The sequence below is a fragment of the Etheostoma cragini genome, chromosome 19 (genome assembly GCF_013103735.1).
Source record: "Etheostoma cragini isolate CJK2018 chromosome 19, CSU_Ecrag_1.0, whole genome shotgun sequence".
Classification (NCBI taxonomy): Eukaryota; Metazoa; Chordata; class Actinopteri; order Perciformes; family Percidae; genus Etheostoma; species Etheostoma cragini.
This window is the reverse complement of record NC_048425.1, coordinates 2,251,811-2,274,302: the sequence shown is the minus strand read 5'-3', so window position 1 is coordinate 2,274,302 and position 22,492 is coordinate 2,251,811. Positions and strand designations below refer to the sequence as shown.

General features: G+C 42.1%; 1 long non-coding RNA gene across 3 annotated transcripts in view; it reads right to left on the bottom strand.

Annotated features, from left to right (window-relative positions):
* Positions 1 to 661: 661 nt before the first annotated feature.
* Positions 662 to 22,492, bottom strand: part of LOC117935097 — a 26,274-nt gene continuing 4,443 nt past the window's right edge. Inside the window, exons 1-3 of one of the 3 annotated variants that reach the window (XR_004654659.1) lie at positions 12,456 to 12,474; positions 6,450 to 6,562; positions 662 to 3,672 (exon numbers count right to left, since the gene is read on the bottom strand). This is a non-coding gene — a long non-coding RNA (uncharacterized LOC117935097). Of the gene's footprint in view, positions 3,673 to 6,449; positions 6,563 to 12,198; positions 12,218 to 12,455; positions 12,475 to 22,492 lie in introns of those variants that run through there. The other 2 variants (XR_004654658.1, XR_004654657.1) reach the window with 2 other exon arrangements.

The window sequence follows — 22,492 nt, the reverse complement described above, 5'->3', positions numbered from 1 at the left end:
TTTCCACTTTTGGAATTTTTTATTAAGCCATGCATGATTGTTCCGGAAGAATTAAAACTCGAAATACAACACAGAAGAGTGAGTTCAAAAAGTTCAGAAAAGGACAAAAAAAAAAAAAGAGAAAATGGAAAAGGAGCAAGGTTTTTGTCTGGCACCCCAAATCTCCGAGCGCTCCACTGCTCCTCTATAGAGCACTGGGAACACACACATGCACGCAGTCAGCAGAGGAAACCTGGAGCATGCAGAGTGTTTGTGTTGCTTTGGATCTGAGTCGCTACCCTCCAGTGAACAAGCAGACACACACACACACACAATCCTTGTTAATCACATCTCTGACAGCAGACGACTCTGCTGTCTGAAAGGTCATAGGTCATCAAGATGTGAGTCAGACAGTGTGTCTGAGAGATAGTGGGTGACAAGTGTTTAATTAGCATGTCTTGTTTGATGTTATAACAAATCCCTGTCATTTCTCTGCAAGTTGTGGCTGTAAAGTTGATGACGCTCCATTTGTTTCCAGTGGTTGAAGGTAAGTACATTTACTAAACTACACCTTTGGCTAACTTAGCATAAAGACTGGAAACATAATATATTCATCAACAATTAGATAAGGTACATTGAAGTGACAGTGTTCATCAAATAAAAGTCAGGACAAAATATTCTAAACAGTTTTACATTTATTTGTCGTAACTGTATTAGTATTTTACTTTATTTTCAATCATTAGTGGTTTAATACAATAGCGTGTACAGTGCTTCTGTCTCAGTAAAGATTCCTGCTTTCAAAATACAAAACAAGTAGCAGCAGCAACACCCGCAATGTGAAGACTCTGGACACAGACAAACATGCAGGACTATCAATGTTAGAGAGGTGGATCGAACACGGAAAAGTCCTGTTACTTTGCTTATTACTGGCACTGTGTTCCCGAGCACAGAAATAAGGCAATGGGCAATTCAGACAGGCAGGATTATAGACAACTATGCAACTGAAACTAAAATAACTGAATGGGACCATTTAAATAGATCAAATAACCCAGATGTGTATAGGTTTACATTTGAGACATTTTTGGTTGTCTCAATGTTTAACAAATGTGCATTGCATTTGCATGAGACATTTTCCTCAAAATTTTGATTTATTAGTTACAAGAAAAAAGTTCTAAATTATGAGATTGTTTCCTTCTAAATTAGGAGATACAGACCTTACTTTTATAAGAAAACATGTCTAATAAAAAAAAAAAGTACATTTCAGGTTGTAAATTATGTCGCTCAGTCATTAATTTCAGTCTAAAAATGCACGTTACTACACACTACTACTTAAAAAAAGCTAACAACAGCGAAATGCATTTTAATTTGTGTCACAGAAAAGGTAAAGTGACAAATTGACCTCCAGGAGAGTGGGAGGCGACATTGAAAACTCTGGATGAAGCTAGTAAATGGACTTTGAGTTAAGACTTTTGTTTTTCAGACTTCCAACAGTTCATTCACGTTCAGCGTCCAAACACCAGTGTTGCTGCTTTATTGGCAGGAAAACAAACACCAAATACAGCAAAGGCACATTCAATAACGACGGCCCTGTTCCCTTACTAACACCTCAAAATGATACATCGCAAAGGATGGATGAATAACAAACACACAAATACATAAATGCGCACAATTTCCCAGTGCAGGCATGCACGAGTGAACACAAACACACATGATGTCGCTCAGTAAATCAAACATGGCAACTGCTCAAAGGAAGTGGAAGACTTAAATTCCCTTCTGACGGGGACTGTAGGTTTGCATCCCTTTATAAAGCGCCATGATTAACACACACACAAAATGCTGTCGTTTTCAACGCTATTATTGCACCCAAGTTCAAAAGCAAAACAAAGAGCGAAAAGAAACCCTTATTAGCGCCAACAAATAATCTAGTGAAATTGTCATTATGTGCTGTGCTTCTAAACAAACCTTTGTGTGTGCAAGTCGCCAAAACAAACACACACACACTGCTTGACATGTGTTTATGGAAGACATAAAAGTGTGTGTGCTTGGCATCAGTACACTGCTTTCTATACAAATGAGTCTCTTTCTAGGCAACTAGGCAAAGAAAACTATATACTCTATGGCAGTTGCCAGTTTGAGGCATAGTGCCCCTCCTTAAGACCCAGTTATTTTTACATGAAGGGTAGAAAATGCTAGAGCAACAGGATCATGAAAGTGGAGAAATGGGTTGCCATGTTTAGACAACATCCCCCGTTTAAAATCCCAAACACTCACTGTGCTTTCAGGCGTCAAGAAGAGAGGATACGTTTATCAGATCTGAGCGTTCAAGTGTTCACAGGTTGTATATTAAGGGGGAAAAGGTTGCCATTTTGCGTGCATATCCCCCTTTATTAGACAATACTGGAGGAACATTTTGTTCATTCGTCCCTAATGTCTCCCCCCCCCAGACCTGATGTTAATTACAGTGTATTTCAAGCTGTAATATGAAATCATTCCCTCTGATGTACATTCAATCCATTCGGTCATTGTGCCACAGTGAAGGAGAGCAATGTGAAAGACATTAAAAATCGCCTGGGGCAAGGAGAAACTAAATAAAGGGGGATGAGAGCAGACTGCCTAACCAGCCACTTAGATTTTAGGGAAGGGAAATGGGAAGACTGTGGTGCAAAGAATAAAATCTACCAAACTGGAGGTCCTACAAAAAATAATAAACGTCATAGATTCTCAAAGACAAGTCCCATAGGAATCTAGTGTTCCTCAAAACCCAAATTAACATGTTCCCACCCTACAAATGTGCCTACAGCATTCAGTGACTGAATCAGAGAAACTACTTTTCCTCACTGGTATTCCTAGTTTTTTTCCCTGACACGTCATTTTAATATGAATTTTTGCTTTTAGAGTCTGAACTGCTTGTCAATTTTTGCTATTTTCTCAGTTGGTACCACATAGTTCATTGTTGTTCTACTATTATTTGCTCTACTTTCTGGTTCTCCACAACAGGTCACAAATCTTGGGAACTAAACGGTAAGATGAGGTTGGTGAAATGTTTTCCTTTTGGTCAACAAATCGTACAAAGAGACCAATAAGATAATAGAGAGCTTCTTTCTTGTCTTGTCTTCAGCTAATCGGACTACTCGGTTTAGATCCGGGGCAGGAAGTAACCAACAGGATGAGCGTAGTTGAGGCCCAATAAGCTGCCAGTGTTTCAGTCCCATAGATGAAGTTGAAGTGAAAACCGAGCTGTCAAAACGCACGTTGTAGCCTCGATAGATATGCTTGGTAATCCAGAAAACAATGGCTTGGGTTAACCAATGAAATCGAAGAGTTAGACCTTGTTATCCATTGAGCTTGTTGCAGGTTTACAGCGGTTGGTGTTGGGCGTTGAAGATGACCAATAGGAACTGGCGGCAGTTCACTGGAGTCCAGCGAAGTTAAAGTGCATGGATCAGCCAATGGTTGCAGGGCTGAAACAGATCAACGGGAGTCTGCTTTTCATCGGGCTGCAATGGTTGAGATCAGCCGATTAAAGATGGTGGCTTCAGACCTGCTGGCCAATGAGGCGGCCCGCTCTAGGCGTGGTGCTGTGCGATGAGGTTGCGTAGCTGTTTGATGATGGTGTCGATGAGTTTCTGTCTGTCTCGGTCCGTCTTCCTAAACTGGGCAAAGACGTTGTTTTTTCTGCTCGTCTCCCTCATCCTGGAGATAAAGAGACAAAAGAAAGGACAGATGAAAGGGATGTGAAGGGACGTAACAAAGAAGCAGAAAAGGAGGAGGGACGAGATGAGATTATAAAGGAAGAAAGAAGAAATTAAAGAGGATAAAGACAAAAAGTTTTCTTATTTAGTATTTCATGTCACATTCTCTATGTTTAAAATGCTGTGAGTCTAACAATCAGTAGGTCATTGGATGCATTCAACAAAACACACAACTGCATAGTTGTACATGCATGCTCAGAGACACACACACTGAGCTACAGTCACCTGTTCAATGGTTTTTGGTTCATTGATCAGATTATTTAGTTTTGGTCTAACAGGGTTGATGTGTTCAAGCCGACCAAGTTGAACGTGGACACTAATGGTTGAGATATGGATTTCTGTTATCTATGAATAATGAAAATTAAGAAGGGGTATGACAAAAAAATAAGGTTCTTCACTTTTTCCTACCCCTTTTGAATGTGAAAAATATTTGGAATGCTTATTTGTTGCATATGATTTTTTTTTGCTTATAAGTTTGACTTTGCACTTATATTTTAAAATATTAAAAAAATGTACTAAAAATGTTTTTTAAAGAATGTTTTAAAGTGTGCTCAATGAGACTGTGTGTGTGTGTGTGTGTGTGTGTGTGTTTTGATGCAGAACGCTGCACTGTTATGGACCTCCAGGAAGTTTAGGGACCCGGCAGACCAGACAAGCTCCAGCAGGGTGCTTCCTCCTGGGTCCAGACGGAGCACCGGGCCCTCTGGACACTGGAGAGGGACCCTGAAGGGGGGTCGACTGGACTGTACTGGACAACGGACTGGAGTCTTGAAAGTTGTGTATCTGTGTGACAACTTTTACAGGACGTAATCCACAAAACTCAGATTAAATCTTTTGGTTGTGTGTTTTTTTGTCACCATCTCCAGCGTTGCTGTAGCGATAAGATTATCGTTAATGATGACAGATGACAGTTTCATCACAACATGTGTGTTTTTGTCATTTGTGAAAAAGATGTGGGCGCTTTTAACCATGTAAATCCCTGAAGTATTATTATTATTACACACCCAGGATTACTTCTCGTTCTTGTATGTAAACGCTTTAGTATCGGTCTAGAAGTCTGTATACATGCCAGAATCCCCCACACACACATACACAAACACACACATAATACTCACGGCTTAATTAACCTGTCGAAACATGATAGAGAGGACAGACAGGTGACAGAAAGAGAAGTAGAGATGGATGTAAAGACTGATGGAGCTTTCAAAAGTCCAGTACTGCTAGGATGACTGCTGAAAATAATTGTGATTTCCACTTTTTCCCCCTATACGAATGTTTGCTTTCATTGCAATAAAAAGATGAGATGGATTTTGGATCAATGCCTGTGTGTAAAGCAATGAGCTGGAGTCAGTGGTAGTTAGCTAGTAGTAAAGTAATAGTAAAGACTAAAGACCACTTTTTAAATATTTTAAATATATTTCTTGTTTGTTTAATTTGCACCCAATCAATATTTCTCCAGACTTTTAGACTCTTACCCTTAATTAGAGAGGTTTAGAGAACTCTGACATAAGAATATTTTTGACATTTGGATAGAACCATCTAGAAGTTCCCTCCTGTTTCTTTAAAGGGTAACTACTATTTTTCCAACCTGGACCCTGTTGATTTTTCAATTATTTTTTGAGCTCTTCGAGGCATAAGGAGGTCGACCTTTCTGTTAAAAACTAAGACGCTTTCCTTAAACATAAAAAAATCTGCGAAATTGTGTTCACCAAACCCACCATACTCGATGGAAATGAACAGTAATTTTAGCTTAGTAAAATATACTCCATTCAAAGCAGGCAAAAAATCTAAATAAAAGTATGAAAAACTGGTTTGTCATAACTCTAGAATTAGTTGAAATAAACAGAGTTTACATGTGGAAATATGTTCTATGCTCATATTATGCTTTCCGTTATTGTGTTATTTATCTTTTGAGCACGTTATAAGTTTACAAAGTGAAAAAGAATCTGAAAATGAGCATTTTATGAGCACTTTAAAGTACTGTTTTTAAATAGAGTCTGGTGGGTTTAGCGTCAATGATTTCAGAGCAGTTTCTGGTTGAACAGAAAGGTCTCAAAGCGGTTTTAAAAGTCAATCTTGATCCGTTTCATAATGCCGTCAGACACTTAGAATATTAATCAGAGCCAGTCAGTGGAAAAAAAAAAGTACACATTTGCCCCCAAAGGTTAAACTGCAACGATCTGCGGCTGCCCGTTACAGTGTTAACGCTTAATACTGGACCATTGTTAAAGGTTGTTGTTCCAGGTTGGAAAAAAAACAAAAAAAAACGTAGTTACCCTTTAAGCTAACTACATGCTGGGTTTAGCTATGTTCTTAAAACACAGACATGAGTAATATTAATTTCCTCAAAGCCAGTTAGCATTTATTATTCCTGTTCCTTTAACATGAAGCATATTGACTTTATCTGTAATGAAATGTGCTATATGAATAGAACTGACCTGCCGTACCTTTACATTGTGTTTTGTCCTAAAGATATTCACTCTTTTAGTTATATAAAACAAAACAAAAAACAGTACCTTTTGCAGTTTTGTTTGATGAAACTATCAATAATCGGTTATCAAAATTGTAATGAGTGTTCTGTTGGCTAGCGGATTTACTGCTCTGTTTTAATGGATTAAAAGGAGGACATAAGGAGTGAAGGAAGAGAAGGACAGATGAACCAGAATGAAGAAAGCGTGGAACAACAGTAGACGTGTGGATGAACGAAGGGCTTCTCACTTCTCCAGCAGGGCTAGGGCCGTGTGCGGGCTGACTCTCAGGTATTTGCAGGTTGGTTTTCCGTAGTCAGCCAGGTAGGTCGTCCAGTCCCACTGGGTGAACAGCTCCAGTAACTAGACACCAAACAAAAGCAAAGAGAGAGAGATTTACAATGGGCTGTTGACTCATAGGAACACCCCCAGTGATGGGGGAGGCAATAATCCGTTGAGAACATGAACACCGACATCATCCAGCACACTGTTACACACACACACACACACACACACACACACCGCTGACACACGCTGAGTAAGATCTGGTAACCAGTTTAAAAACAGGAACATCAGGGGATGTGAAATGCTGACACAGAATCTGGCAGTTTTGTGAATGACATGAAACTAAGATGTGATTAAGCCGCACGATATGATGAAAATATACAATAACGTTGCTGAATATTGCAATAACGATGATACCACGCGATAAATAGATGTTAATGTGAACTTTCTTTATTCTACACAAAATATTATTTCCAACATTCCTTTATTGAGCAAACTGTATATTGAATTGACTATAAAAGGCACCACTGAAAAAGAGAATGACAGTTACATTTTTAGGATTTTTTGGGGGGGTCTTTTGCCTGTAATTGCGAGGAAAGCTGTAGCTAAAAAAGGGAAAAGAGAGAAGGGAAACGACATGGAGCAAAGGCCCGCGGGTTGGAATTGAGTACTGATGTGCCTCAAACCACGTGTTTATTGCGCCAGTTGATGCAACGCATTCTCATAAACAGGTCTGTGTGATATTGTGCGAAAATGTATACACACCAAAATGTATGTAATTAGCTAGCGCTAGCTGATACTAGCGATTTCTAGTGGGCAACATATTTTGGGCTTCATTTAATAAACATAACCTGTAGTAGTACACAATCTTATGTTTACTGTTTTTATTACAATGTGCGGAATAACTTTACGTTGCATGTTTATGTTTTATGTATTTCTCACCGGTAATCACCGGAGTATGTACAGCATCAACAGGGGTCACCATGGTTGTTTATGTGTGTGTTAATTGTAACGGGGAGTACAACGATCTGGCACGAGTTATAGGTTTGACTGCCGTTCCAGGGCACTTTCACGGGTAGAAGGTTGTGAAAACACGAGTTACGGGTCGCCTGAAGGCAGCAGAAGTATCCACGTATATAGTCCCAGTCCCTCTCCGTAACTCAACTCAACTCAAATCCTGTATCCTATTTAAACGTTATTTGGTCATTTAGTTTGACGTCTTTAACATAAACGAGTGAGGGCCAATCATCTAACTCCGAACCACATATTTCTCCACGTTTGTGATCATAATTAAAATGGTATTTAGTCTGAATGTAAACGTCGGTATAAAAGTCATATGAGTTTGTTGGTTAAGTTTAAGAAAACTGTTATTTTAGAAGATATTCCATTTCCTTTTACATAGTTAATTGCATTTGATTAAATGGTGCTAAAGGTGTTTCCTTGCATACAATCTACACATTATTTAAGTCTTTATGTACCAGTTACGTTTGGATGCTGAAACCCAAAGATCACCAGCTTAAAACCAGCTAAGAGTTACCAAGAACTTTGGAAAAACTGTACACACAAACTCTCCAGATTTACAAATAGCGATCCTGATGTTTGTGTTAACTTCATAACAACACTTAGCAGATGTCCAAGAAATCTACCGTATTGCTCAATTTGGGGCATTTTTGACCTGGACATATTCAGGTTAACAAACACACAGAGGAGAGAAAGAGGACACGTGACGGAGACTGAAGAAGGTGGGGGCGTGTAGTCTTCCTCTAAATGTCCCACATTTGGAAATTTAGCTTGTGTGTGTGTGTGTGTGTGTGTGTGTACACATGCAGGCAAACCAATAAGCCTTCAGACATTCACACACTGTCTCTCTATCTCTGTCTGTAAAACACACACATACACGAGCAGGGAGCCCCAGTGAACTCTGGGTAACACCAAACACATACAGATCCAGAGAGAGAAACCATATGTGAGCGAGGGATGAGAGAAGAGGAGGAGAGGGAGGGAGAGCAAAACCACATGTGGGGGGAAAAATGAGAGAGTGAGAGCGAGAGTAAAGATAGAAAGAGACACAGATGAAGAGAAATGGATAACAGCGCAGATACGGGGCAAAGGAAGGGCAGATGAAAATGGATAGATAAGAGCGAGAGAAGGGGATGGACGAGTGCTGGGCGACGGAGGTGGGGCAGCAGGCAAACAGGAAGGAGCAAAGAGGAAAGAAGCCGTGGCTGACACACTTTTAATTGTTGGAGAGGAATGATAGGATTCAGGAAGGTGGAACTAAAAAAAACTAAAATGTTGTCGAGTCATTTCATTCTTTTATTAGTATTAAAAAATTGCTAGGTTGTCCTACTGACTCAGCTGGTTGTTGAACAGGAAACTGAATGAGGATCTATTTCCTCCACCCATTCGGAGGCATGGATTTGTGGCACATTAGGAGTGACCTGAACTTGAAAAAGTGCTTCACAAATCTTTCGTGTTGGCTTTTATAGACGGCCAACATCCAAATCCATGGCTGGAACGCAGCATACGGTCATTCACATCTAAAGTTCATGGAGAGGACTGATATGAAGTGTGTTTTCAGACCTGTAGTTTGGTTATTTGGTCCGCACCAGGCAGTAAATGGCTGCAAACAAAGTATGGTCTGGTTCAGTTTCACACACACTTGTTTCTAGGGAGACCAACATACGCAGGAAATAGACAGCTCCTTCAGGTGTTTCTTCCGCCTATTTCGTTGTAGGCCTACACAATGGAGCAATGGACAGCTTCGCGGGTAAAATAACTTCCCGCTTTAATGAGTGCATTTTAATGTACTGCTGAGGAAGCTTCTTTGCTTTTATTCAACAGAATCTGTTCAGCAGACCTCTGATAACCTGTAACCTTTCTCCCTGGGCCGCTTGCTAAATATTGCATAAACGTCCGTTTTTGTAGGTTGTTGAAATACATTCATCTGACTATGTGTCTATGAGGCGTTTCACCTCCTCTTGCGTCCATGTTTGTCCACAGTGCATTTTGCACGCCACTCAGGAAATTGACTATTCAGGAAGTGATCTTCACTCCCATAATTCATTGCGACTAGACTGTTGGACCGGTTTGTTTCAGGTTTGATTTCTCATCAGCAGGACAGAGTTCGCTAGATGACTCAGGGCGTTTTCACACCTGTAGTGTGTCTGCTTTGGTCCGAATCACTTGATGAGTTAGTAAACTTGGAGCAATTTGGTAAGGTTTCACACCTGGAAACATCCAACAATACCTAACTGCGTCATTACAAATCAGGCAAAAACATCCAGCTATCTTAATCTGTAATGTTAAGAAAAAGGTGGTTGGTGAGCTTACGTTTCCATGACACGCGGTAATTACAGGACAGTTGTGAAGAAAGGGACTTTAGGAAAGGTGCCCGAGTCTCCTGGGTGAAAGTCTGGTGTTTGACCCATCCGCCGCCCCAACCAACCTCCCTGCACCGTATTTCTGCCTTACATACTACTCGCTAAACCCAGTGTAGCTGCTGCTCTCCCCAGTACGTTATACAAACCCGGTAAGGGAGACTTTTTTCGTCCCTTTAGACGCTGACAGCTACTTTCGGAGTGAGAACAGGTTGATCTGCACACACATACTTTAGATTTAGTTGTTTGCTTCTATTGTTTATGAGATACCACATTATATAATGGCTGAATTGTTGGTCTGGATCCCCACCAAAATCTAAACCAGTTCTTTTGATTATACAAATTCACTTTTAAGACATCCTGCTCGACAACAGACAAGTGATACAATGGTTAAATAAACATGGTGAGGTAACAACTCCACACTTACAGAACATGTTCAATTTACTTAATGGGATTGTTGAGAGTTTTTTGAAGTGTGGTTGTATGAGGTACTCATCCTGTTACCTGTACTAGGTCGCCTGCTGCCCCTCAGTTTGGAGAAGCAGGCTTGAGTACCGACACTACCGAGGTTGTGTTAAAGCCGAGGGACTAAATGAGTTAAATGGATGACGTAGATTTGCAACAATTTAAAGAGCAAAGAGCTTTTTGCCTGAAGTCACCTCAATGTATCATTATGAAAACGGATGTTTCCTCCAAATCTGGCTTTAGAGAGAGAATACAAGATAAGTGTCTAATATGGACTTCCTGATCTTTCCCTCCATCTTCCCACACTTCCCTTCCTCCCTTTGGCCCTTTCACTCCTGTATACACCTCTTTCTCTCCTTTGTCCCCGACTTCACCCTCTGCTCGGCCGAGGTTTGACCCGCTAATCCGCCCGCGTCAACAAGGACATGCACACTCACACAGGCTGCATGGAAACAGGCTCGCACATAAACAGGTACACACACAAATTAAGGCAGTTACATAAAGCTAAAATATCATCCGGCTGTGAGGTTACGGGAACTAATATGTCAGCTAATTAGATACAGAGAGATGAGAATGTGTGTGTGTGTGTGTGTGAGCATGAGAAGGAGGTAAATACAAGGTGCATGCCAGATAATGATACTGTAGCTATCTGTTTTAGAGAAAGTAACTCTAAAGAAAGTAAAGGCGTTTTATCTCTCTCTCACACACACACACACACACACGGCAATAGAAACAAATGCTCCACCAAAAGACTAGAAAAAGGGGGAAGCGAAGAAGACGTGCAGGAGAGGAGATGGAAAAAAGACAGAGAGGAAAGAAGGTTTAATAGTGAAGGAGGAGAAGAAGAAAGTTGGAGAAAAAAGAAAGAAGTGAGTGAGTGGAGGAGGAGATGAGGAGATTAGAGGAGAGGATAGATAGAGGGGAAGAGGAGAAAAGGAGATACAAGACAAGGAACAAAAGTTAAGGTCGAGAGAAGTAAGGTAGAAGAGGAGAGGGAGAAAAAGATAATGTAAGGAGATGAGAGAAGGACAGAGAAGAAAAAGAAATAGGGAGATGAGAGGAAAGAGAGAAGAGAAAATTGAAAGAGGACAAATGAGAAATGAGAGAAGAGCAAGAGAAGGTGAGAGGAAACAAGGAGAAGGAATAGACATAAAAGATAAAGGAGAAAAAAGAAGGGAAGAAAAGGGAGAAGAGAAAAAAACATTACAAAGAGGTGATGAGAAAAGAGGGATGAGAAAAGATAACCGAAACAGGAGAAAATGAGAAGAGGAAGAGAGGAAAAAGAAGATAAAAGAGAGTGAGGGAGAAAAGACGAGGAGAGAGGAAAAGACAAAAGATGAGGGAGAGTATGAGAAGAAGAGAGGTGATGAGACAAGAGAAGAGAAAGATAAACAAGAAAATAGAGAAATTAAAGGAAAAGAGACGATGGAAATGATGAAGAAAATGCAAAGAGTGGCTAGGAGTAGAGAGAACAAGAGATGAGAAAGGAAAAAAAAGGGGGAGAAAGGAACGGAAAGAGGACACAAGACTAGGTAAGAACAAGTAGCGGGGGAGCACAGGGAGATTTGGGTGAACTTGAGGTCAGTAGGTAAGTTTGGTTGCAGGAGCGATGGAGGAGAAAAGCAGGAGGACAAGAAGTACAACAAGAAGGGGACGAGGGGGGAGGAGGAGGAGGAGAGGAAGATTGATGAAAAGAGAAATAAAAGGAAAAAAGAAAGAAAAGGCAGAGCATGAGCCTTCCAAAAAACGAGCCACACGCAAGCCAGCAGGTCCTCCTGGCACACGCACGCACACACACACCTGACCCCCAATTCACCCTACACACACACACACACACAGGGAGAGAAAGCGGCAGGTCTCTCTCCTCACCTCGCGCTGAACTTTTCCCTCCGTCTCGCTCCCCCTCTCTCACCTCGCCATGACCTCCCCCGCGCTATCGCTCCTGTCTCTCCACACACACACACACACACACACACACACACACACACACACACACACACACACACACACACACACACACACACACACACACACACACACACACACACACACACACACACTTCCTCTTATTCTTCTTCTGAAGGGGGGGATGAGCAGAAAAGAACTAAGTGACGTGTTACCCTCACATTTCTTGTTTGTTTTCTCTCATTTCTCCTCAGCTAATGAAGTTCTCTCTCACTCCGTCCATCCATCTCTTCTTCTCCCCACTTTCCATCCCTACCTCCCTCCTTTTTCTCTCTCTCCCTTAACATTTAATCTTCCCCTCCTTTCATTCCTTCCCGTCTTCCCTCCTCCCTTGGTGTTTGCATCCCTCTTCCTTTTACCCTCATTTTATTTGTTCATTTTCTTATCTTCTCCATGTCAACTTCACGCCTTTTCATTTCTCAATCCATCTTTTTTTCATCCCCTCACCCCTTTTTTCCACCAAATTTCCTGTTTGCATCAACTTTACTCCTTTTTCATTCCCTACACCCGTCCTTTTTCATACTCCTCCACTTATTCCTTTTCTCCCCGTCGTACATCTCTTCCTCTCATTTTACCTCCTCTACTTTTTCTTTCAACTTCCCCCCTCCGTTATTGACGGTAGCTCTCCTTGTCTCCCCTCACCCCTTTAAACTTTGCACTCTCCTTATTCTGTCCATCAGCGTTACTCCAGTTTCCATCCCTTCATCATCCTTTCACCCCTCTAATTTCATACTACGCTCTCTTCTCCCTCTATGTCCACCCTTTCTTATACCTCCCCTTTTCTCCCTCTATCCTTTTCCTTTTTTCATTCTCTCTATTTCCAATTTATTTCTTATTTTGTCTCTCCTTTTCCATCTCTTGCTGTCCTCCCCCTCCTTCTTGCTCTCCTCTTTCTATATCTACTCTTCTTATCCTCTCCATGTCAACATAACACCTTTCCCCCAGATTGAATCCCTCCATTCGCTCTATCTGAACTCCCCTTCCCTTCTTTCTCCTTTTAAGTCAACTTTACTCCTGCATCTTTCCATCCCTTCTTTCCTTCCCTCAGCATCTTGCTCTCCTGTCCTCCTCCCTCAGTGTTTAGTACTTAGACTTGTTAATGGTTATTCCGGCTGTGGGCAGGATTTATTTGTTTGGGACCGTCGGGAATTACCGTGTTCCCATTCCAAATGGCCAAACGTCAGGGTCACCGAGAATTCATCATGTTCACACACACACACACACACACACACACACACACACGATTATGTAATGTTTCTGCTATGAAACTAAGAAATTTGTTACCGACACCGTAAACCCAGACCATTTGCCTCTGCAGGAAAACGGTGGAAAATGTGGTTAAATAATTGAGATTAAGAAGCAACAATTTCAAACTCTTTTCACCCGCATACTTTCACACTTATGTGTACGCTTGTTATCATCACGTCTCCCTCCCTTCCTTCATCCACCCACTCTTCTCACAGCCGTCTGAGCTGTCCATCTCATTCTAAATTTGACAGTCTTGCGGTCAAAGGTCAGTGAAAGCGGGGAAAGTGGATTGATTTTTATCAGGAAAAGCAGCCATGCACCTCTGCTTTCCAAAAATCTACCTTCCTCCATCCATCAATCATCCATCTACTTATCTACTGCACTTTCCAGAGATCACTCCTTACTTTGTCCAGGCACGGTGGCATTACTGCTCATCAAAATCTGAACATTTTACTTATTCCAATCAAAGCTGTTGAAACACAGAACAGCCAAATCCAACTCCAGAGCAGACAGAAAATATAGAACTTTCCTGGCAAAGTCAACATTTCTCTCTTTAAAAGTGGAAAAATCAAGTTTCAAAATTGGCAAGCCATGCGATTAACAGCTCAAATCAACCTAGGAAACTGGTATCATTTGAAACTGGATAACCTAGGGAATCCATTGGTACCAACAACGTCATCATCGCTTGTCGGGAAGGGGCTAAATATCAGTCCAAATATAAACACACTTTGGGCAAGGGAAAAACTAGTATGGCCATTTTTAAAGGTGTTGCTTGACCTTTTATCTCAAGATATCTGATTGAAAATGTGTTCTATGGGTACACACAGGTCCTTCCTTTACAGACATCCCCACTTAGTGCCAAATATTTGTTTGTATGGTATATTTTCACCTATTCTAAAAATGCATAACTTAAACATGTCAGTCAGTTTTGATATTACATGATTCGGGAATGACTAACATCAGTCACTTCTGCATTTACTGTGTGTCTCTCTACCGGCTATAACCGCACTAAGCAAGTTTGCCAGATCGGGTAGCGGATCTGTAGTTAAAGTAGAGACATAATGGGGCAATTTCACGTGCAATCTGTAGGGTCATCAAGGCGGGAAAAGTTATGTGGTTTTGCTTCAATGTGGTATTTTGGAGGGATTTTGGACCATTTCTATCAATTCTCAAGATGGTTGAAAATTGGTTATACTTTGCACCAAATCTGTGTAACAAATAGAATCAAATCCCAAAACTGCTGCAACAACTAGATAAAGATAAGAGCATAAGAATGGCAATCAAATTTTTAAAGCTATTATACACTCTAAACTTAAAAAAATTGAACAGTAATTGGATAAATATAATAAAATTACTCAATGCAGAAAAATTCTCACATTTTAGAAAACTGGAAACAATCCAAACAGGTGTGTGTTTAATGGGCTAATCATTTCAGCTGGACTCGTAGGCCGTTATATTGTCGGCTAGTTTAATTCATAATAAAACATTGTATTTTAGAAACCATGTGTTTTGGGTGCAAGAATCCTAATTTGGAAAGAAAATAGTAACTAAAGTAAAGTCCAAAGTACAATAATTCTCTCTGAGATGTAGCGGGGTAGAAGTAGAAAGTGGCATGAATAGAAAAGACTAAAGTAAAAGTACAAGTACCTCAACATTTGTACTTAAGTACAGTGTTGGAGTAAAAGTACTGTTGCAATGTTACATTCCACCACTGAAAAAGACAAAAATGGGTCTATGGCAAGGAGTGGACTCAGTGGAAGAAGTTCATCAGCGTCTATTGCTTACCAGACCAAAACATGCCACCTTCAAGAGGTCAACAAAGAAAACAGAGAAAGTGCTTCTGACCACCGCCCCTAAAGAAAAGGTTCGCTTTGACACCTGTCCACCATCAGTCATCTCTGCCATCAGAGTTCAAAGGTCACCCCCAGCACACAAAGACCAAAGTGACCCCAGTCAATCATCACTTTCTTGCTTTCAATCTGCACTGTGTTTTAGGTCGGAACGAGATCAAACAAAATGCTCAGAGGAGGAACATAAGATGGAGCCCGTTGACACCTGTCCATCACATCGATCACCTCTGTCCTTCCCAGTTAGGGTTTCACTAAAAGCAGAGAAAGCGCTACACAGTGTCTGTCAACTCCTCCCTCCCTTCCTGATGCAATCTACATCTTTGTTTCTTTCTTTCAGTCTGTGCCAGATACCCAGGGGTTGAAAGGTCACAAAACTGCTAGTCTACATCTGACGGATCTCCTTTTTGCCCGGATGTCAGTCACCTTCCGCTTTCTTTGTGTTGGTGCTCTAAACTCTGGTGGATTTCTGAGGACTATGGTTACCTGGTCCTCAGATCTCTGCAGGGTAAGTCCAGACAGCTCGCTAGACTATCGGTCCAATCTGAGTTTTCTGTTGCACGAGTAAAACTTTTGAACATAACACATGTTCCATCCCGAGGCTGTTTTGCAGCGGCACCGTGGCTCTGTGCGGCCCATGGCGATTGTAACTGGTTTAAAGAAATGCCCATAAACCAGAGCAATAACTCTCATCCCAGAATGCTATGTGGACTAGCCAGACCCTCCTCCGCTGTGCTGTGGAGGAAGGTCTGGCAATGCGTGACTACAAAAAGCAAGATAAAACATGATTTTGAGACCTGCCTATTAATGTCACGGTGGTTTTCTCAAACAAAGGTCCCAGAAAGGAGAAGAAAAGGATATGTTCTTGGACTGCAATTTAGAAGGTTTCTTTTTGTGCTCAAGGTGAAGTCATCCAATTGTTTCTCTTGTCTGACCACCAACCCAAAGATGAAAGAAAATCCTCCCAAATGAGAAGCTGGAACCAGTGACACTTTTTCTTGATAAAATCTGAATTTATGTCAATCAACATTTCAGCACTAATACTTTGGTATAAAAACACTCATCACAAACAACCGATTCAACATGAGAAAGCCCGGTTAGAAACAGGTATGGTCCGTGTCCTTTTACACTTAACCCCAAACTCAACCCTTAACCTCTGAAAGCAAGAAGCTAAAGGTGACATTCAGAGGTTATCGGGAGACATGGACCGGCTATGGCGCTCACAATACCTGCCTCAACTTTTCCGTTAGCTCCAACAAACAGTTACTTTCTCACACTCATCTCCAGTTTCTTTACTGTATTCTAACACTGTGCAAGGCCCTCCATTAGTTCTCACAGCTACTAGCTACAACCCACAGACTTGTGCCCTGTAGCTTGAGCAGTATCTCTCTATCTTGAACTATGAATGGAATGAAGTAGGCTTGGATGTTATCGCTAAGCAACAGGGAATTCCTTTTTCTTTCCGGAGGGTCAAAAACTAAATGAAAACCAAAAGCTTGTATCGCTGTACATCTGCCCGCAGCCTCGTTTCATATGACCGCAGCACGCTGCTGCCAGTAACCACAACACAGCGCAAGCTCCACTGTTATCCCCCCTTCCATCTACATACTGTACTTTATTAATCCACAGTGGGTCCACCGCTCGTCACATGCAGTGTAATAAAATACAGCCAAGAAAAGTCACAATCATGAGACTTTGTCTCTCTGTAGGGAAGGTATCGTTTGTGTTGTCCCCCCCCTCAGAGGTCAAAGGGTGGCTACAGAACAGCACAGACTGAGCCTGGTCAATGGCTCTTCAGCAGGCTAGATGTCATAGAGGAGCATTCTGGATCTGTTCTATTTAGACATATAGATAGGTCAAAGGTATTGTTCAGATCTTAGAAGCAGGCAGGAATACAGACAAATAAGCTAAACAATGTCCTGCTGTGGACAGGGGATGCAGCAAAACGTATTTGGACCCTAAACAATAAACCGACTATCGGTTAAGCGTACGCTACACTTAAAATACTGCCACTCCTCTACCTTGCAGTGAGACAGCCCTTTCCAGTGGGGAACTTTAACCTCATACCTTTCCTGTAACTTCCTGAAGAAGACTGGGTGCCGTAACAAATTTATGTGTGGTGAAAGAGAGAGAGAGAGAGAGAGAGAGAGAGAGAGAGAGCGAGCCCGGACCGCTGCAAAGGACTCAGCCTACATGTACAGTCTGCTGGGTGAGAGAGGTGTCGCCCCTTCTAACCTTTGATGCATAACATTTTAGGCAGAAACATCCTCCCTGAACTCTTAGCTACCTTACATGCATAACTAACTTGCTCTCTTTCTTCTGCTTTGTCTCTTGCTTTCTCTTTCTTCACCCCCATCTTTGTCACACATGTTCTTTTGTCTCTCACCTCCTTCCCTTTCCCGTCCTCCCCTCTCTCTCTTCTTCAGCAGTGACAAAAAAAGTTGTGCGTCCCCTTGAAAAAGAAAAAAAAAAAGTAAAAAAAAGTGACAGGGCTCAAATGGAATGGAGAAAAACAAAACATAATTGGGAATAGAGTGCCGGTGGTTCAACCAGGGGTCTGTGCTGTCAATTAGACACTACACAGATGGAGAGCGGGCGAGTGAGAGACACAGACGGACACAGACGGATTGGGAGAGAGAGAGAGAGAGAGAGAGAGAGAGAGAGAGAGAGAGAGAGAGAGAGAGAGAGAGAGAGAGAGAGAGAGAGATAGAGAGAATGAGACGAGATAAATGAGAAGGAAGAGAGAAAACTCAAAAAGAATGATTGGGGAAATATTACAGAGCTGCAGGAGAAAAAAGGGGAAAGGAGGGAGCGAAGGAGGTCAGGCCGAGGGTAACTAGATGTTACGGAGGAGGAAGAACGAGCGAGTCAGGAACGGGGAATACGATAAACGAGTGCAGGCTGAAGTCAGAGGGGCCTGCTGGGAGCTGCTCTGTGCGCTGATAAAGCAAATAAAGACAGAATACTCCAAAACAAACAGGGCAAGAAAAACAGCTCCGCTCGGAGCTCAATTTAGATTCAAGCACTTTTTAAAAAGGTCAAATTGGCCTTTTCCACTTCTTTTTTTAAGTCAATTTGAGTCCAGACACTGCTTAGAGGTTAATTCTGGGCCGGGAGTTCATTTTGGGTTCATCCACTTTTCAGACTTTACTTTGGTAAAAGCTTTAACCGCTATACTCTGATTAGGATTTATTTCCTTTGCAAAAAAGGCAGATTACATCTTTTTTTTTGTCATTTTGGATCAAAAAACACTTTTTGTATGTGCATCCAATTACATTTTAACTTAATTTAGACATTTTAACAAAGACTCAACCACTGATTTAAAAACTCAAACCCGCCCCGCCAACAACCAATCAAAAAAAGGACTGTTTTTGGTCCAGAGTTGGTGGAAGGGTGTAGCTCGGACCCAGGAAAAACCCAGATCTTTTTGGAGTGGATCCCAATCACGGGGCTGAAACACACATCATTTTTCACTTTTGGTAACACTGCAATAGAGGCCAATAGTTTTTACAATAGCTAAGCTTTAAAAAGGGCCACAAGGGTCCGGGGGATGCATTGTTATGTCCCAGGGTTTAATTTGCCAACAAGCCAAAAAAAGTTGGTTGAATCTCAAATATGCACACGATCAAGAACCAGCATGAAGGATTTAGAGGCGACTAGTAGTGAGGTTGCACATGGTAACCAACTGATTTTAAAAAAGATTTATGAATTTTATATGCCATTTCTGCCAATAGATCTCCCTAAATACCCGGTACCGATTCTGCTCCTTTAAGTTAAATTCAAAATACGGCCGTGGCCCCAATCTGCTCTTCAAACAATTATTTATCCACTGCAGGCTAAAAGTCGAATTTGCAGCCACAGAAAAATGAGACACTGAACTGAAGTTTTTCACAACAGTTTCACTTGAGCCTGAAATGAAACACATCGCTCACTCTCTCTCTCTCTCCGTCTCCTCCGCAACCCCAAAACAGGAAACAGTTGAAAGGTGAGAGCTGTTTCAAGAGTCTCAACTCTTTGGTTTGACCATGGAATGACCGCAAAGACACACACACACACACACACACACAAAGGAAGGGGTGTAGATGCAGGTCGTATCAGGGAGACCGACGGAGAGGTCAAGACTGATAACAGAACAATGACCTGACCCCGGTCACTGCACGGTCACTGTATGTGTGTGTGTGTGTGTGTGGGTAAAAGTATGTATAACTGGCGGTTATAATTTTGTGTGACAAAAGACGTGATGCATGTCAAAAGAGGAATATGTATTTCTGTCTGTTTGATTGCATGAGTCAAAGATATTTATGAATGTGTGACAGAGATCAATCTATGACTAGTGACTTTGAACTACCTTGACCCCCCCCCCCCCCCCCCCCCCCCCCCCCCCCCCCCCCCCCCCCCCCCCCCCCCCCCCGCCAATCCCTGACCACTACTTGACCATTGGTCGGAAACACCGCTCCCTATCCCGTCCAATCAGGTCTCTGAATGGTGTGTTATAGTGACCACTGCCTGACCTGCTGTCATGCCGATAAGGCTGGCCACAGACAGGACAGGAAGTTGAGACAGGGGCCAACACACACACACAAACACACACACACACACACAATAACTTGAACTGATAAATCTGCAGATATAGACTCACTCATATTTTGCAATGACTTTTTTTGTTGCGTTGTTATCATGAGCGCAGCAGGATAACCGACCGCTATATTACACCACACACACACCCTGCTGCGCATGTGTGTCTGTGTGTGTGTGTGTGTGTGTGTGTGTGTAGGTAGCCGACAAACAGTACTTGTGGAAGAATGTGCATGTGTGATCAGATAAGATGTTTGGGGGGTCGGACGGTGAGTTCTCACCCCTCCCTGGCACCAATACTTATCCCACTGACCTTATGCTGCACCCATTTTAAGTTACGTGTGTGTGTGTGTGTGTGTGTGTGTGTGTGTGTGTGTGTGTGTGTGTGTATGTGTGTGCGTATGTTAGAGAAAACCCTTGTTTTGTGCTCTGTGTGTTTGACGGAGACATCAGCCTCCATGACGCCTAGTAATCACACTTTAAGGGGAAGAGGAAGAAGTAGAAATTAGAGGAAGAGGAGAGCTAGATGAGAATATCGGAGAGGCAGAAGGGGGGTGAGGAGAAGACTAAAGCTTAGACATAAAATACAATTCATAAAAGAAATATTCTACATCAAGATATAAAAGAAAGTCAAATGCAAGTCAACTTTTCTCTTTCCTCTCTACTGCATTTAACACTAATCATTATTGCCACTTTAAATAAAGGGAATCAACAGCTAATTTTCATCTTCTCCCCATTTTTTGTTACTTTGTGGACATAAATTTGGTGATATATTGGCTTTTTCCCCCTCCTTTCTATCCTCACTGTTACTTGATATGCATTTGTGTGCACATACTGTGCTGTTATGAAGTACATAAAACCACTGAAAGATATTGTTTCCACCGTTTTTGTTCACGATAAACAAATAAAACAAAGGATAATCATGTGCAGACAACGGTATAATCCTGTGCAACATTAATCAGAGCACTCCATAATTTGTTACATCATGAAGAAGTTAACTTCAACACAAATCAAGTTACTATTTTACAATTTAAAATGAGTTTGAGCTCCGTTAGGTTCACACAGGAAACTTGAGGAGAGGAACAGGCTGACGGGACACAGTAAGAATCCTTGGCCCGATTTGAACCCGGGAACGTCGCCGCGGTTGCATAGTTACACGGTACGTCTCTCAGACTGCTCGGCCGCCGGGATGCTTCATGCACCAAGCAACGTTTTTAGAGCAGTTCTGTGTTTCTACGCCCGGGAAGTTTGTGCGCACGAGTGTCCACGAAAAGCAAACTAAAAAGCGTTTCTGCGAACTGTCTGCATCCGTGTTTATGTGTGTGTCCAACCGTTGTTTGTTTGTGTCTGTCTCTCTCTCTCTTCCAATAGATCGGCGGGCGAGCATTTAGATGTCTGTCTGCTGCTCATCCTCCCTTCGCCCTCTTTCTTCTCCCCTCATCCCGCTCTTTCACCCCGCTCTCCTTCTCTATGCATCCCCCCTTCTGTGACCGGTCAAATGGATGAAGGGAAGTGTCAGCCTCCCGAGGAGAAAGAGAGGGAGAGACATGGGAGGGAGAGAGAGAGACCACCCTGTATGTCCATTTCACCCGCCGTATCACTTTCACCTGACTGCACTCTTTCACCCGCTATCCCTCGCTTTTTTGCTCCACTCAGTCAACATTTTCACACATTCATGTCTTGTTTTTCTCTCTTTCAGAATGCGTTCTCTTTTTGGTTTCCACCTCCTCCTGTCCTCTTCCCTTTGCACCCTAGTGTTTCCTATTAACTCTTCTCTCTCATTTTACGTCCTTCTGTTCAGATTTTGCACTTCGGCCGTCTCCGCCTTTCCTCTCCTAAATGTATGTGCTTTTTGTACACCTCTGCAGTCGTCCTGTTGTCTCTTTCCCATCTGTCTAAGTCTGGTAAGGAGTTCAAAGGTCCAGGTTTGACCGGCTGCTCACTATGGTTGGGCATTGTTAGGATTTCAAAAATCCTGATTCCTAAATCAAATTACTCCTTTCGCCTTTGTTTCTTATCAATTCAGATTCTTTGAAGGGTGGAGTGTAAACGATGTCACATGTTCATTTCACAGATAAGAGTAAAGTTTTGCCTTGTCCAGTGGTGATTTAAACTTTTATCGGGCCTTTTCAAGGTAAAATAAAGCCAGACTTTAGAGCGCCGCTTACTGTGCTCAACGGCTGCAACACAAGCGCCTGGAAGTACGGTGTTCACCCCAAAAACAAAAACTTTGCGTATGTTAAATTAGGTTTAGATGATTGCATTCAAAACCAAACTTTCCAAATGATTCCAATGGTGAAAAAAAAAAAAAAATTCCATTGGAATCGTACATTTCTGTAACTGGTTCTCGATGCCCAATCCTACTGTTATGTGTTCTAGCGTACGCGCTGGCCTCCGATCAACCCTGACACACGTACGTCCAGGTCGTCGCGCGTACGTCCAGGTCGTCGCGCGCGTACGTCCAGGTCGTCGCGCGTACGTCCAGGTCGTCGCGCGTACGTCCAGGTCGTCGCGCGTACGTCCAGGTC